This window comes from Budorcas taxicolor, chromosome 18 (assembly GCF_023091745.1).
Source record: "Budorcas taxicolor isolate Tak-1 chromosome 18, Takin1.1, whole genome shotgun sequence".
NCBI classification, from domain to species: Eukaryota; Metazoa; Chordata; class Mammalia; order Artiodactyla; family Bovidae; genus Budorcas; species Budorcas taxicolor.
Genome location: NC_068927.1, coordinates 42996050 through 43011812, shown reverse-complemented (window position 1 = coordinate 43011812; position 15763 = coordinate 42996050).

Below are 15763 nucleotides of genomic sequence, written 5' to 3'. Positions count from 1 at the left end.
GAAATTAAGATAGAGAACCTCTCCTGTAGACTTGCCTATGAGATATACTTTAAGGGAGTCTTTCAGGCTGAAGTGAAATGACACTCGACAGTATATTGAATATATATGAGCAATTAAAAGTAACTACATCCATAAAAGGGGCTTCCAAGGTGGCGCAGCAGTAAAGAATCTGCCTGCCAATGCAGGAGACTCAAGAGATGCAGGTTTAATCCCTGGATTCAGAAGATACCTTGGAGTAGGAAATGGCAACCCTCTTCAGTATTCTTGCCTGGAAAATTCCACCAATAGAGGAGCCTGTCCAGTTGCAAAGAGTTAGACATGACTAAGCAAATGAGCACACACATAACATCCCCAAAAAACCAATAACTGTGTATGTGTGTGTGTGTATATATATATATCCATAAATACAAATTGCAACATAAATATGCTTGTGTGTAAATTGTTTTCTCTTTCTTAAAAGACAACCACATAAAGCAATAATTACAAATATATGTGGTGTTTACACAATGTATAAACATCTAATTTAGGATGTTAACAGCATAAAAGAGTTAGGTAATAGAGTTGTATTGCAGCAATGCAGCTTCCAGTCCCATCAGTTCAGTTCAGTTCAGACGCTCAGTCGTGTCCAACTCTTTGCGACTCCATGAATCTCAGCATGCCAGGCCTACCTATTCATCACCAACACCCGGAGTTCACTCAGATTCACATCCATCGAGTCCATGATGCCATCCAGCCATCTCATCCTCGGTCGTCCCCTTCTCCTCCTGCCCCAAATCCCTCCCAGCATCAAAGTCTTTTCCAATGAGTCAACTCTTCGCATGAGGTGGCCAAAGTACTGGAGTTTCAGCTTTAGCATCATTCCTTCCAAAGAAATCCCAGGGCTGATCTCCTTCAGAATGGACTGGTTGACTCTCCTTGCAGTCCCAGGGACTCTCAAGAGTCTTCTCCAACACCACAGTTCAAAAGGATCAATTGTTCAGCGCTCAGCCTTCTTCACAGTCCAACTCTCACATCCATACATGACCACAGGAAAAACCATAGCCTTGACTAGACAGACCTTAGTCGGCAAAGTAATGTCTCTGCTTTAAAATATACTATCTAGTTGGTCATAACTTTTCTTCTAAGGAGTAAGCGTCTTTTAATTTCATGGCTGCAGTCACCATCTGCAGTGATTTTGGAGCCCCCAAATATAAAGTCTGACACTGTTTCCACTGTTTCCCCATCTATTTCCCATGAAGTGATGAGTCTGGATGCCATGATCTTTGTTTTCTGAATGTTGAGCTTTAGGCCAACTTTTTCACTCTCCTCTTTCACTTTCATCAAGAGGGTTTTGAGTTCCTCTTCACTTTCTGCCATAAGGGTGGTGTCATCTGCATATCTGAGGTTATTGATATTTCTCCCGGCAATCTTGATTCCAGCTTGTGTTTCTTCCAGTCCAGCGTTTCTCATGATGTACTCTGCATATAAGTTAAATAAGCAGGGTGACAATATACAGCTTTGATATACTCCTTTTCCTATTTGGAACCAGTCTGTTGTTCCATGTCCAGTTCTAACTGTTGCTTCCTGACCTGCATACAGATTTCTCAAGAGGCAGGTTAGGTGGTCTGGTATTCCCATCTCTCTCAGAATATTCCACAGTTTATTGTGATCCACACAGTCAAAGGCTTTGGCATAGTCAATAAAGCAGAAATAGATGTTTTTCTGGAACTCTCTTGCTTTTTCCATGATCCAGCGAATGTTGGCAATTTGATCTCTGGTTCCTCTGCCTTTTCTAAAACCAGCTTGAACATCAGGGAGTTCAAGGTTCACGTATTGCTGAAGCCTGGCTTGGAGAATTTTGAGCATTACTTTACTAGCGTGTGAGATGAGTGCAATTGTGTGGTAGTTTGAGCATTCTTTGGCATTGCCTTTCTTGGAAATTGGAATGAAAACTGACCTTTTTCAGTCCTGTGACCACTGCTGAGCTTTTCAAATTTGCTGGCATAGTGAGTGCAGCACTTCACAGCATCATCTTTCAGGATTTGAAGTAGCTCAACTGGAATTCCATCACCTCCACTAGCTTTGTTCATAGTGATGCTTTCTAAGGCCCACTTGACTTCACTTTCCAAAATGTCTGGTTCTAGATTAGTGATCACACCATCATGATTATCCGGGTCGTGAAGATCTTTTTTGTACAGTTCTTCTGTGTATTCTTGCCACCTCTTCTTAATATCTTCTGCTTCTGTTAGGTCCAGACCATTTCTGTCCTTTATCGAGCCCATCTTTGCATGAAATGTTCCCTTGGTATCTCTAATTTTCTTGAAGAGATCTCTAGTCTTTCCCATTCTGTTGTTTTCCTCTATTTCTTTGCATTGATTGCTGAAGAAGGCTTTCTTATCTCTTCTTGCTATTCTTTGGAACTCTGCATTCAGATGCTTATATCTTTCCTTTTCTCTTTTGCTTTTCACTTCTCTTCTTTTCACAGCTATTTGTAAGGCCTCCCCAGACAGCCATTTTGCTTTTTTGCATTTCTTTTCCATGGGATGGTCTTGATCCCTGTCTCCTGTACAATGTCACGAACTTCATTCCATAGTTCATCAGGCACTCTATCTATCAGATCTAGGCCCTTAAATTTATTTCTCACTTCCACTGTATAATCATAAGGGTTTTGGTTTAGGTCATACCTGAATGGTCTAGCGGTTTTCCCTACTTTCTTCAATTTAAGTCTGAATTTGGCAATAAGGAGTTCCTGATCTGAGCCACAGTCAGCTCCTGGTCTTGTTTTTGTTGACTGTATAGAGCTTCTCCATCCTTGGCTGCATAGAATATAATCAATCTGATTTCAGTGTTGACCATCTGGTGATGTCCATGTGTAGCGTCTTCTCTTGTGTTGTTGGAAGAGGGTGTTTGCTATGACCAGTGCATTTTCTTGGCAAAACTCTATTAGTCTTTGCCCTGCTTCATTCTGCATTCCAAGGCCAAATTTGCCTGTTACTCCAGATGTTTCTTGACTTCTTACTTTTGCATTCCAGTCCCCTATAATGAAAAGGACATCTTTTTTGGGTGTTAGTTCTAAAAGGTCTTGTAGGTCTTCATAAAACCATTCAACTTCAGCTTCTTCAGCATTACCGGTTGGGGCATAGACTTGGATAACTGTGATATTGAATGGTTTGCCTTGGAGGTGAACAGAGATCATTCTGTCGTTTTTGAGATTTCATCCAAGTACTGCATTTCGGACTCTTTTGTTGACCATGATGGCTACTCCGTTTCTTCTGAGGGATTCCTGCCCGCAGTAGTAGATATAATGGTCATCTAAGTTAAATTCACCCATTCCAGTCCATTTTAGTTCACTGATTCCTAGAATGTCGACGTTCACTTTTGCCATCTCTTGTTTGACTACTTCCAATTTGCCTTGATTCATGGACCTGACATTCCAGGTTCCTATGCAATATTGCTCTTTACAGCATCAGACCTTGTTTCTATCACCAGTCACATCCACAACTGGGTATTGTTTTTGTTTTGGCTCCATCCCTTCATTCTTTCTGGAGTTATTTCTCCACTGATCTTGAGTAGCATATTGGGCACCTAATGACCTGGGGAGTTCCTCTTTTGGTATCCTATCATTTTGCCTTTTCATGCTGTTCATGGGTTCTTAAGGCAAGAATACTGAAGTGGCTTGCCATTCACTTCTTCAGTGGACCACGCTCTGTCAGACCTCTCCACCATGACCCACCCATCTTGGGTGGCCCCACGGGCATGGCTTAGTTTCATTGAGTTAGACAAGGCTGTGGTCCTAGTGTGATTAGATTGACTAGTTTTCTGTGAGTATGGTTTCAGTGTGTCTGCCCTCTGATGCCCTCTTGCAACACCTACCATCTTACTTGGGTTTCTCTTACTTTGGGCGTGGGGTATCTCTTCATGGCTGCTCCAGCAAAGCACAGCCGCTGCTCCTTACCTTGGATGAGGGGTATCTCCTTACCAGTCCCATCACCTCATGGCAAATAAATGGGAAAGCAATGGCTACAGTGAGAGATTTTATTGTCTTAGGCTCTAAAATCACTGCAGACGGTGACTACCACCATGAAATTAAAAGATGCTTGCTCCTTGGAAGAAAAGCTATGACCAACCTAGATAGCATATTGAAAAGCAGAGACATTACTTTACCAACAAAGGTCCATCTAGTCAAGGCTATGGTTTTTCCAGTAGTCATGTGTGGATGTGAGAGTTGAATTATATAGAAAGCTGAGCACTGAAGAATTGATGCCTTTGAACTGTGGTGTTGGAGAAGACTCTTGAGAGTCCCTTGGACTGCAAGGAGATCAAATCAGTCAATCCTAAAGAAAATCAGTTCTGTGTATTCATTGGAAGGACTGATGCTGAAGCTGAAACTCCAATAATATGGCCTCCTGATGCAAAGAGCTGACTCATTGGAAAAGACCCTGATGCTGGGAAAGATTAAGGCAGGAGGAGAAGGCGATGACAGAGGATGAGGTGGTTGGATGGCATCACCAACTCAATGGACATGAATTTGAGCAAGCTCCGGGAGGTGGTGAAGGACAGGGAAACCTGGCGTGCTGCAGTTCATGGGGTTGCAAAGAGCTGGACACGTCTGAGTGACTGAAAAACAACAGCAACAACAATGTTTGCACACTAGTGAAATTAAGTTGGTATTAATCCAAAGTAGAATTTTATTAAGATGTTAATGGCAATCCCCAAGGAAACAACTAAGAAAATAATTTAAAAACATACAGTCAAAGAAATGACAAGAATAAAAAAGTGGTACAAAAGAAAACATGTAAGTAATGCAAAATGAGGTAGTAATGTCAGAATTAAGAAACCCATACAGTTCACTTCAGTTCAGTTCAGTCGCTCAGTCATGGCCGACTCTTTGTAACTCCATGAACTGCAGCACGCCAGGCCTCCCTGTCCATCACCAATACCCAGAGTTCACTCAGACTCATGTCCATCGAGTCCATGATGCCATCCAGCCATCTCATCCTCTGTCGTCCCCTTCTCCTCCTGCCCCCAATCTCTCCCAGCATCAGAGTCTTTTCCAATGAGTCAACTCTTCGCATGAGGTGGCCAAAGTACTGGAGTTTCAGCTTTAGCATCAGTCCTTCCAAAGAAGTCCCAGGGCTCATCTCCTTCAGAATGGACTGGTTGGATCTCCTTGCTGTCCAGGGACTCTCAAGAGTCTTCTCCAACACCACAGTTCAAAAGCATCAGTTCTTTGGTGCTCAGCTTTCTTCACAGTCCAACTCTCACATCCATACATGACCACTGGAAAAACCATAGTCTTGACTAGATGAACCTTTGTTGGCAAAGTAATGTCTCTGCTTTTCAGTATGCTATCTAGGTTGGTCATAACTTTCCTTCCAAGGAGCAAGCGTCTTTTAATTTCATGGCTGCAGTCACCATCTGCAGTGATTTTGGAGCCCCCAAATATAAGGTCTGACACTGTTTCCACTGTTTCCCCATCTAGTGAAGTGATGGGACCGGATGCCATGATCTTCATTTTCTGAATGTTGAGCTTTAAACCACCTTTTTCACTCTCCACTTTCATTTTCATCAGGAGGCTTTTAGTTCTTCTTCACTTTCTGCCATAAGTGTGGTGTCAACTGCATATCAGAGGTTATTGATATTTCTCCCAGCAATCTTGATTCCAGCTTGTGCTTCTTCCAGCCCAGCATTTCTCATGATGTACTCTGCATATAAGTTAAATAAGCAGGGTGACAATATACAGCCTTGACGTACTCCTTTTCCTATTTGGAACCAGTCTGTTGTTCCATGTCCAGTTCTAACTGTTGCTTCCTGACCTGCATATAGGTTTCTCAAGAGGCAGGTCAGGTGGTCTGGTATTCCCATCTCTTTCAGAATACTCCAGAGTTTGTTGTGATCCACATAGTCAAAGGTTTTGGCATAGTCAATAAAGCAGAAATAGATGTTTTTCTGGAACTCTCTTGCTTTTTCCATGATCAAGCAGATGTTGGCAATTTGATCTCTGGTTCCTCTGCCTTTTCTAAAACCAGCTTGAACATCAGGAAGTTTATGGTTCACGTATTGCTGAAACCTGGCCTGGAGAATTTTGAGCATTACTTTACTAGCGTGTAAGATGAGTGCAAGTGTGCAGTAGTCTGAGCATTCTTTGGCATTGCCTTTCTTTGGAATTGGAATGAAAACTGACCTTTTCCAGTCCTGTGGCCACTGCTGAGTTTTCCAAATTTGTCAGGGGCAGAAGCCAGAAGGACCCCATGCCGGAGGGGCAGCGGCCAAGAGGAGTTACCCCACGTCCGTGGTCAGGGGCAGCGGCTGAGAGTGCCAGGCTGCAACATCACAGGAATGGTCAAGAGGAGCTACCCCACGTCTGAGGCCATGGGCAGTGGCCGGGAGGAGCTACCCTGCATCCAAGGAGCAGTAGCTGCGTGGGCTCAGGAGGGCCTAGAGGAGCTATTCCACGTTCAAGGTCAAGGAGGGCGGCAGTGAGGAAATACCCCACGTCCAAGGTAAGAGAAACCCAAGTAAGACAGTAGGTGTTGCAAGAGGGCATCAGAGGGCAGACGCACTAAAACCATACTCACAGAAAACTAGCCAATCTGATCACACTAGGACCACAGCCTTGTCTAACTCAATGAAACTAAGCCATGCCAGTGGGCCACCCAAGATGGGCGGGTCATGGTGGAGAGGTCTGACAGAGCGTGGCCCACTGGAGAAGGGAATGGCAAGCCACTTCAGTATTCTTGCCTTGAGAACCCCATGAACAGTATGAAATGGCAAAATGATAGGATACTGAAAGAGGAACTCCCCAGGTCAGTAGGTGTCCAATATGCCACTGGAGATCAGTGGAGAAATAACTCTAGAAAGAATGAAGGGATGGAGCCAAAGCAAAAACAATACCCAGTTGTGGATGTGACTGGTGATAGAAGTAAGGTCCAATGTTGTAGAGAGCAATATTGCATAGAAAGGTGGATTCATAGGTTCATGAATCAAGGCAAATTGGAAGTGGTCAAACAAGAGATGGCAAAAGTGAACGTCGACATTCTAGGAATCAGCGAACTAAAATGAGGAATCAGGGAACTAAAATGGACTGGAATGGGTGAATTTAACTTAGATGACCATTATATCTACTACTGTGGGCAGGAATCCCTTAAAAGAAATGGAGTAGCCATCATGGTCAACAAAAGAGTCTGAAATGCAGTACTTGGATGCAATCTCAAAAACGACAGAATGATCTCTGTTCGTTTCCAAGGCAAACCATTCAATATCACGGTAATCCAAGTCTATGCCGCAATCAGTAACGCTGAAGAAGTTGAAGTTGAACGGTTCTATGAAGACCTACAAGACCTTTTAGAACTAACACCCCAAAAGAGGTCCTTTTCATTATAGAGGACTGGAATGCAAAAGTATAAACTCATACAAGACATATGAAAACAAACAGCAAAATGAGAGATGTAAATCCTATTGTACCAATAATTACATTAAATGTAAATAGATTAATTTTTAAATTTAAAGGCAGAGATAGGGAGAATAAATTTTTAAAAACATAACCAAACTATATGCTCCCTATATAAAAGACTGTTTATTACCAAGACAAACAAATAAACCATGCTCTAAACCACAACCTTTATACAAAAATTGACTTAACTCTAACCATAAATTTAAGCGTAAAATTATAAAACATTTCAAAGACAACATGAGAAACTCTTCAAGACAAAGGGATGGATGAACATGTTTTTAGAAATGATGTCTAAGCATGATTCATCAAAGAAAAAAAATCAATAATTTAGGCTTTAACAACATTCAAAATGTTTACTTTGTGAAAGATCCTGTTAAGAAGATGGGGAAAAAAGCACATCTTCGGAAAAGTATTTTCAGGCCACATATTTAACAGACTTCATATGTAGTTATATATAAAGAACTTTCAAGGTTCATTAAGTAAACACATAAAAAACATTAAAAAAACAAATAACCCAGTTAGGAAATGGTCAAAAGACACAGAAACTTCACTGAAGAAGATATATAGATGTCATGTAAGCCAATAAAAATATGTTCTCACTTATCATTAGGGAAATGCAAATTAAAGTTAAGATGAACACCTATTAGATTGGAGAAGAACACTAAGAATTCCCAAGGATGGAAAGCACCTGGAACTTTCATAAACTGATAGTAGGAATGCAAAACTGTACAAGCATGAAATAAAAGTGCATTATTTCTTATAAATGCAAGTGTACCTTTCCCTATGACTCAGAAATTCCACTCATATGTATTTACCCCAGAAAAGTTAAAAAACAAACATAAACCCTATATCTACATGAAGATATATGCAGTTGTTACAGTTCAGTTCAGTCGCTCAGCCATGTTGGACTCTTTGCAACCCCATGGACTACAGCACACCAGGCCTCTTGTCCATCACCAACTCCCGGAGCCTAGTCAAACTCATGTCCATTGAGTTGGTGATGTCATCCAACCACCTCATCCTCTCTCATCCCCTTCTCCTCCTGCCTTCAATCTTTCCCAGCATCAGGGTCTTTCGAATGAGTCAGTTCTTTGCATCAGGTGGCCGAAGTATTGGAGTTTCAGCTTCAGGATCAGTCCATCCAATGAGTATTCAGGACTTATTTCCTTTAGGATTGACTGATTTGATCCCCTTGAAGTCCAGGAGACTCTCAAGAGTCTTTTTCAACACTGCAGTTCAAAAGCATCAATTCTTTGGCACTCAGTTTTCTTTATAGTCCAACTCTCACATCCATACATGACTACTGGAAAAATTGTAGCTTTGACTAGATGGACCTTTGTTGGCAAATTAGTGTCTCTGGTTTTTAATATGCTGTCTAGGTTGGCCATAACTTTTCTTTCAAGGAGCAAGAATCTTTTAATTTCATGGCTGCAGTCACCTTCTGCAATGATTTGGAGTCCAAGAAAATAGTCTATCACTGTTTCCATTGTTTCCCTGTCTATTTGCCATGAAGTTATGGGACTGGATACCATGATCTTAGTTTTTTGAATATTGAGCTTTAAGCCAACTTTTTCACTCTCCACTTTCACTTTCATCAACAGGCTCTTTAGATCTTCTACACTTTCTGCCATAAGGGTGGTGACATCTTTGTATCTGAGTTTAATGAAATATCTCCTGGAAATCTTTTTTTTTCTTATTTATATGTTTATTTATTTTAATTGGAAGCTAATTACTTTACAATATTGTATTGGTTTTGTCATACATCAACACGAACCCACCACGGGTGTACACGTGTTCCCCATCCTGAACCCCCCTCCCACCTCCCTCCCCATATCATCCCTCTGGGTCATCCCAGTGCACCAGCCCCAAGCATCCTGTATCCTGAATTGCACCTGGACTGGCAATTCATTTCATATATGATATTATGCATGTTTCAATGCCATTCTCCCAAATAATCCCACCCTCTCCCTCTCCCACAGAGTCTCCTGGAAATCGATTCCAGCTTGTGCTTCATCAAGCCCAGCATTTTGCATGCTGTACTCTGCATATAAGTTACATAAGCAGGGTGACAATATACAGCTTTGATGTACTCCTTTCCCAATTAGAACCAGTCTGTTTTTCCATGTCTGGTTCCAACTGTTGCTTTTTGACCTGCATACAGATTTCTCAGGAGACAGGTAAGGTGGTCTTTTATTCCCATCTCTTTAAGAATTTTCCACAGTTTGTTGTGAACTACACAGTCAAAGGCTTTGGTGTAGTCAATATAGCAGAAATATATGTTCTTCTGGAACTCTCTTGCTTCTTCGATAATCCAATGGATGTTGCCAATTTGATCTCTGGTTCCTCTGTCTTTTCTAAATCCAGTTTGAACATCTGGAAATTCTAGTTCATGTACTGTTGAAGTCTGGCTTTGTGAATTTTGAGCATTACTTTACTAGCATGTGAGATGAGTGCAATTGTTTGGTAGTTTGACCATTTTTTGGCATTGCCTTTCTTTGGGATTGGAATGAAAACTGACTTTCCAGTCCTATGGCCACTACTGAGTTTTCCAAATTTGCTGCATATTGAGTATAGCACTTTCACAGCATCATCTTTTAAGATTTGAAATAGCTCAGCTCGAATTCCATCACCTCCACTAGCTTTGTTCATAGTGATGCTTCCTGAGGCCTGCTTGACTTCATATTCCAGGATGTCTGCCTCTAGCTGAGTGGTCACACCATCATGGTTATCTGGGTCATGAAGATGTTTTTTGTATAGTTATTCTGTGTATTCCTGCCACCTCTTCTTAATATCTTCTGCTTCTGTTAGGTCCATATCATTTCTGTCCTTTATTGTGCCCATCTTTGCATGATATGTTCCCTTGGTATCTCTAATTTTCTTGAAGAGATCTCTCAATCAGTTCAGTTCAGTAGCTCAGTCATGTCAGACTCTTTGCCACCCCATGGACTGTAACATGCTATGCTTCCCTACCCATCACCAACTCCCGGAGTCTACTCAAATTCTTGTCCATCGCGTCAGTGATGCCATCCAACCATCTCATCCTCTGTTGTCCCCTTCTCCTCCCATCTTCAATCTTTCCCAGCATCAGGGTATTATCCAATGAGTCGGTTCTTCACATCTGGTGGCCAGAGTATTGGAGTTTCAGCTTCAGCATCAGTCCTTCCAATGAATATTCAGGACTGATTTCCTTTAGGGTGGACTGGTTGGATCTCTTTGCAGTCCAAGGAACTCTCAAGAGTCTTCTCCAACAATTGTTCAAAAGCATCAATTCTTTGGCACTCAGCTTTCTTTATAGTCCAACTCTCACATCCATACATGACCACTGGAAAAACCATAGCTTTGACTAGAGATCTGTAGTCTTTCCCATTGTATTTTTTCCCTCTATTTCTTTCCATTGATCACTGAGGAAGGCTGTTTAGAAAATTTCTGTTCATAATTATCCCAAACTGGAAAGAACTCAAATATCTTTCAGCAGGTGAAGGGTTACATAAACTAGGTTCATTCATACACTGAAATACTACTAAATAGTAATAGTGAATGCATCATTTATAGGGGCAGTATATTGAACTCATTGTGCTGAGTAAGTCTAGTGTCAAAAACTTGCATTCTATATGGGGTTCCATTTGTGTGGCATCTTAAAAGTTCAATACATAGTGATGGGAAACAGATCCGAGGTTCTCACAGGTTAGGAGTGGGGAAAGTGTGACTCTAAAGGGACAGCACAGAGAAATTTCTAGGATGATGGGATGGTTATCTGTATTCTCAGTAATGATGATTATGCAAATCTATCCATACATTATAACTCAAAAGACTGTGCATACAATAAAAGTCATTTTTGTTGTATACTAATTTTAAAAATGAATAAAATGAGCCATAAGTACAAAGATAAAATCAAGAATGTTATATTTGTATAGACTTTCTCAACTGGGCTAAAGGGAAGCTTAAGAATATAAAAGAGAAACTCTAAACTAGAAGTGACTTCAAAAAGTGAGGTCTGTCTAGAAGCTATTTTAGTTGTGGCTTTCAATGCAGAGAATAAATAATAGTTGGGTACATAGAAAGCACACAAAGTGTAAAGCCAATTGAATTGGCAAATGTTATTCCTGTGTAATAAAAAGACTGAGATTTCTTTTAAAATTTTAAAGACTCCTTTGCCTCCAACTTCTTAAGGTCAAGAAGAAGGCTAAGAAAGCAACTTGCTGCCAAGGCAGACAACTTAATTTAGAAACAGCCAAAGAGGATGACCACCCAGAGCCAAACATTCTGGAGTGTGAAGTCAAGTTGGCCTTAGGAAACATTACTACAAACAAAGCTAGTAGAAGTGATGGAATTCCAGTTGAGCTATTTCAAATTCTAAAAGTTGATGCTGTTAAAGTGCTGTGCTCAATATGCCAGCAAATTTGGAAAACTCAGCAGTGGCCACAGGACTGGAAAAGGTCAGTTTTCATTCGAATCCCAAAGAAAGGCAATGCCAAAATTATTCAAATTACCACACAATTGCATGTGTTTCACATGCTAAGAAGTTAATGCTCAAGATTTTTCAAGCTAAGCTTCAACAGTATATGAACTGAAAACTTCTAGATGTACAAGCAGGATTTAGAAGAGGCAGAGGAACCAGAAATCAACTTGTCTACATCCATTGAATCATAGAAAAAGGGAGTTCCAGAAAAACATCTACTTCTCTTTCATTGACTACGCTAAAGCTTTTGACTGTATGGATCACAACAAACCATGGGAAATTCTTGAAGAGATGGGAACACCAGACCACCTGACCTGCCTCCTAAGAAACCTGTATAAAGGTCAAGCAGCAACAGTTACAACTGGATGTGAAACAATGGACTGGTTCCAAATTGGGAAAGGAGTATGTTAAGGCTGTATATTGTCACCCTGTTTATTTAACATATATGCAGAGTACATCATGTGAAATGTTGGGTTGGATGAAGCTCAAGCGGGAATCAAGATTGCTGGGAGATAAATGAATAAACTCTGATACGCAGATGATACCACCTTAATGGCAAAAAGTGAAGAGGAACTAAAGAACCTTTTGATGAAGGTGAAAGAAGAGAGTGAAACAACTGACTTAAAACACAACATTCAGAAAATGCGAACCATGGCCCATCACTTCACGGCAAATAATTGGGAAAAAAATGGAAACAGTGACAGACTTCATTTTCTTGGGCTCCAAAATCACTGTGGATGGTGATTGCAGCCATGAAATTAAAAGATGCTAGCTCCTTGGAAGTAAAGCTATGACCAACCTAGACAGCATATTAAAAACAGAGACATCACTTTGCTGACAAAGGTCTGCATAGGCAAAGCTATCTTTTCTGCAGTAATCATGTACAAATGTGAGAGTTGTACCGTAAAGAATGATGAGCACTGAAGAACTGATGCTTTCAAACTGTGGTGCTGGAGAAGACTTTTGAGAGTCCTTTGAACAGCAAGGAGATCAAACCAGGCAATCCTAAAGGAAATCAACCCTGAGTATTCACTGGAAGGACTAATGCTGAAGCTGAAACTCCAATACTTTGGCCACCTGATGCAAAGAGCTGACTCATTGGAAAAGATCTTGATGCTGGGAAAGATTGAGGGCAGGAGGACAAGGGGGCAACAGAGCATGAGATGGTTGGATGGCATCACTGAATTAATGGAAGTGAGTTTGAGCAAACTCCAGGAGACAGTGAAGGACAGGAAAGCCTGGCATGCTGCAGTCCATGGGGTTGCAAACAGTTGGACAGGACAAAGTGACAGGACAACAACAAAAGAGGATGACAGGAAAGGAAGAATTCTCAAACAGTTAAGCCAAGGCTTTTAAAACCAATGGGTGGAGCAGCCACTCCAAGGGAGTAGAAACATTGCTCCATCAAGTAACACATCCAACCATTTATCCAATGGGGTTTCAGAACTCCTGTAGACCAAAGCCTGCCACACACCTCCCATTCTTCTCACTTTTAAATAAGTGTTCTTTGTGATTTACTGTTTATTTCAACATTATATGTACAGTGAGTGAGGACTGAAGAGTTGGCCTTTAGTTCATTGGTCTCAGGATCAACAGGATTTGAGTCTGGAGCTGAATGGATCACAGTTGTTAGACTTGGAGCATGATATCACCACTGGAGTTGGGATGTAGGGATCTCATAGGGGTGTGATGTACTTTGTATGGAGGAAAAATGTAATTGTGGACAGAGGCTTGACTATGGTAGGTTTATTACAACAGTAGCCCAAATTGCCCAAATTCTTTACCTGTCTGTGTTCATGAGTTTTGCGATATGACTTCAGAGGTCATCCCAGGAAGAACTAGACGGTTGTTCCTCCCCTCTGGGCTGTCCCTGTGACTCACTTTTGGCCCAGAGACTGCTGCAGAATTGAGGCTGTGTCAGCTCTAAGTCTAGGCCCTAAAATCCTCTTGTGCCTCTCCAGTCCCTTTTGAACTTGGTAACCACTGGACTGGCTCCAGTTAGCCTGCTGGAAGAGGAGAGACTACATGCGGCAGAGAAAAGTTCTTCCAGCTGAGGCTAGGAGCAGCTAACAGAGCTGACCCCCCAGCTGGCCACAGAAGCATGAGTTTCCCTGGCTGAAGTTAGCTGGTCTCGCCCAGATCAACAAAACTGCCTAGCGCACCTATATACTCAAAAGAGACTTTTAAAAATTAGGTTATTAGTTTCATCCGTTAACAGGCTTAAAATAAATGATTCATTACGTAGCAATAGCTGATCCAGAAGATTCTTGGTCATTTTATTAAAACCCATCTCATCTCAAAACCCAGAATCTGGAAATGCATTTCTCCTGATGCACCACTGTGACATTGTTTTGAGACCCTGCATGTGTCTGGTCCCTCTGTTTTCTGGGATCCCCAGAAGCTCAGGACCAAGAATTGTACTCAAAAGCCTTAGTTTTCTTCAGTCAGGAGAATTCTAGGAAATCCCCTTTCTTTTCCATTCTCCATCCTTCTTTCCTATTTCCTGTTCTTCTGGATGCTTTTTCTGTTGTGTATTGGAGTGTGCTTTATTGTATCTGTGTTTGTTAGGGCCAAAAATGTTATCTCTATCAAGGGGGACTAGGGGTCATTTGCAGAATCCCTGTCCTAAGTTCATCCTTTGGGCATTAAGAGCATTAACGATGTAGACTTAGTGAGGTGGCGCCACTGCTAAATATCAAACAAATGGAGGCAACTCCACGGCACAGCCAAGACTCAGGAATAAAACAATAAAACAGAAAAGCGATTCCCAGTTGCATTGCTGATTCTGTTTGTGATGCCGATTGTCTCGCTGTGTCTCACTGTGCACACTGTTCGCTGAACCCATGGTAGGCAAGGTGTGAGCTAAGAGGCTGGAGGGAAATGTGAGGAGCCACAGGAACTGCAGACATGTTTATCCTCTCCTGGCTGGCCTGGCAGCCATAATACAGCCTCTCTTCTAGTGGACGCAGCAGCCATAGCAGCGGCTATAACATAACCATAACGTAGCCGTGACATAGCCATAACATAACCATGACGCTGCTCCAGTGTAGCCTTGGTGCAGCAACAGCCAGGGCTTGCCTGGTGAAGCTCACACAGATGTACCGCACCCACCAAGCAAGCACCTTGTACACGCATGCACAGTGCTACATGTGATCTCAGCTGTTACGTAACCGTGCAAAGTCATTGTCCACAGAACATGGGGCGAGAGGGCATGAGAATGTGGGGTGAGAGAACCTGGTTGGTGCCATCTTGTTAATTTCCCCACACCAGTTCACTGGGGAAGTATGGAACCACAGAGCTATTGAATGCAAACAGACATGCTCTGTGACTCCCATGTGTTTGCCAGAAGTTGAAGACAAAATTCTAGGACTCTACACTCTCTCCTTTGAGATGGGAACAGGGTGAGGGAAATCAATGCCTCTAAGTGGACAGCATATACTACCTCTCCTCTCTTTGCCTTTCAGACCCTTCTGCAAACAAAGCAAAACTCTAACTCAACGATGTTAGGCACAAACCCTAAGATAGGTCAGATAGACCTTCTGAGGGATGTTATAGTCAACAAGACAAGATCTTTACCCTCAAATACCTTAAAGACTCACAAACTATGAAAGTAGGGGCAAGTGTGAAACAATAAAGAATGCTGAAAAGAAGAATGCTTGGTCCATAGACTACCCACTCAGATTTACATGCATAAAGCAAGTACCGGAGCAGGGAAGCAACCTGCCAAAATGAAACAAGCAGGTAAAGTCTGAGTCGATCCAGCATCCTGAACTTCCAACCCCAAATCCTTTTCTACTACATCAGGATCCATCCAAATGACCACAAGCTCCCTAGATGGTGATGATGACAACAATGGTAATGATGATGTATTT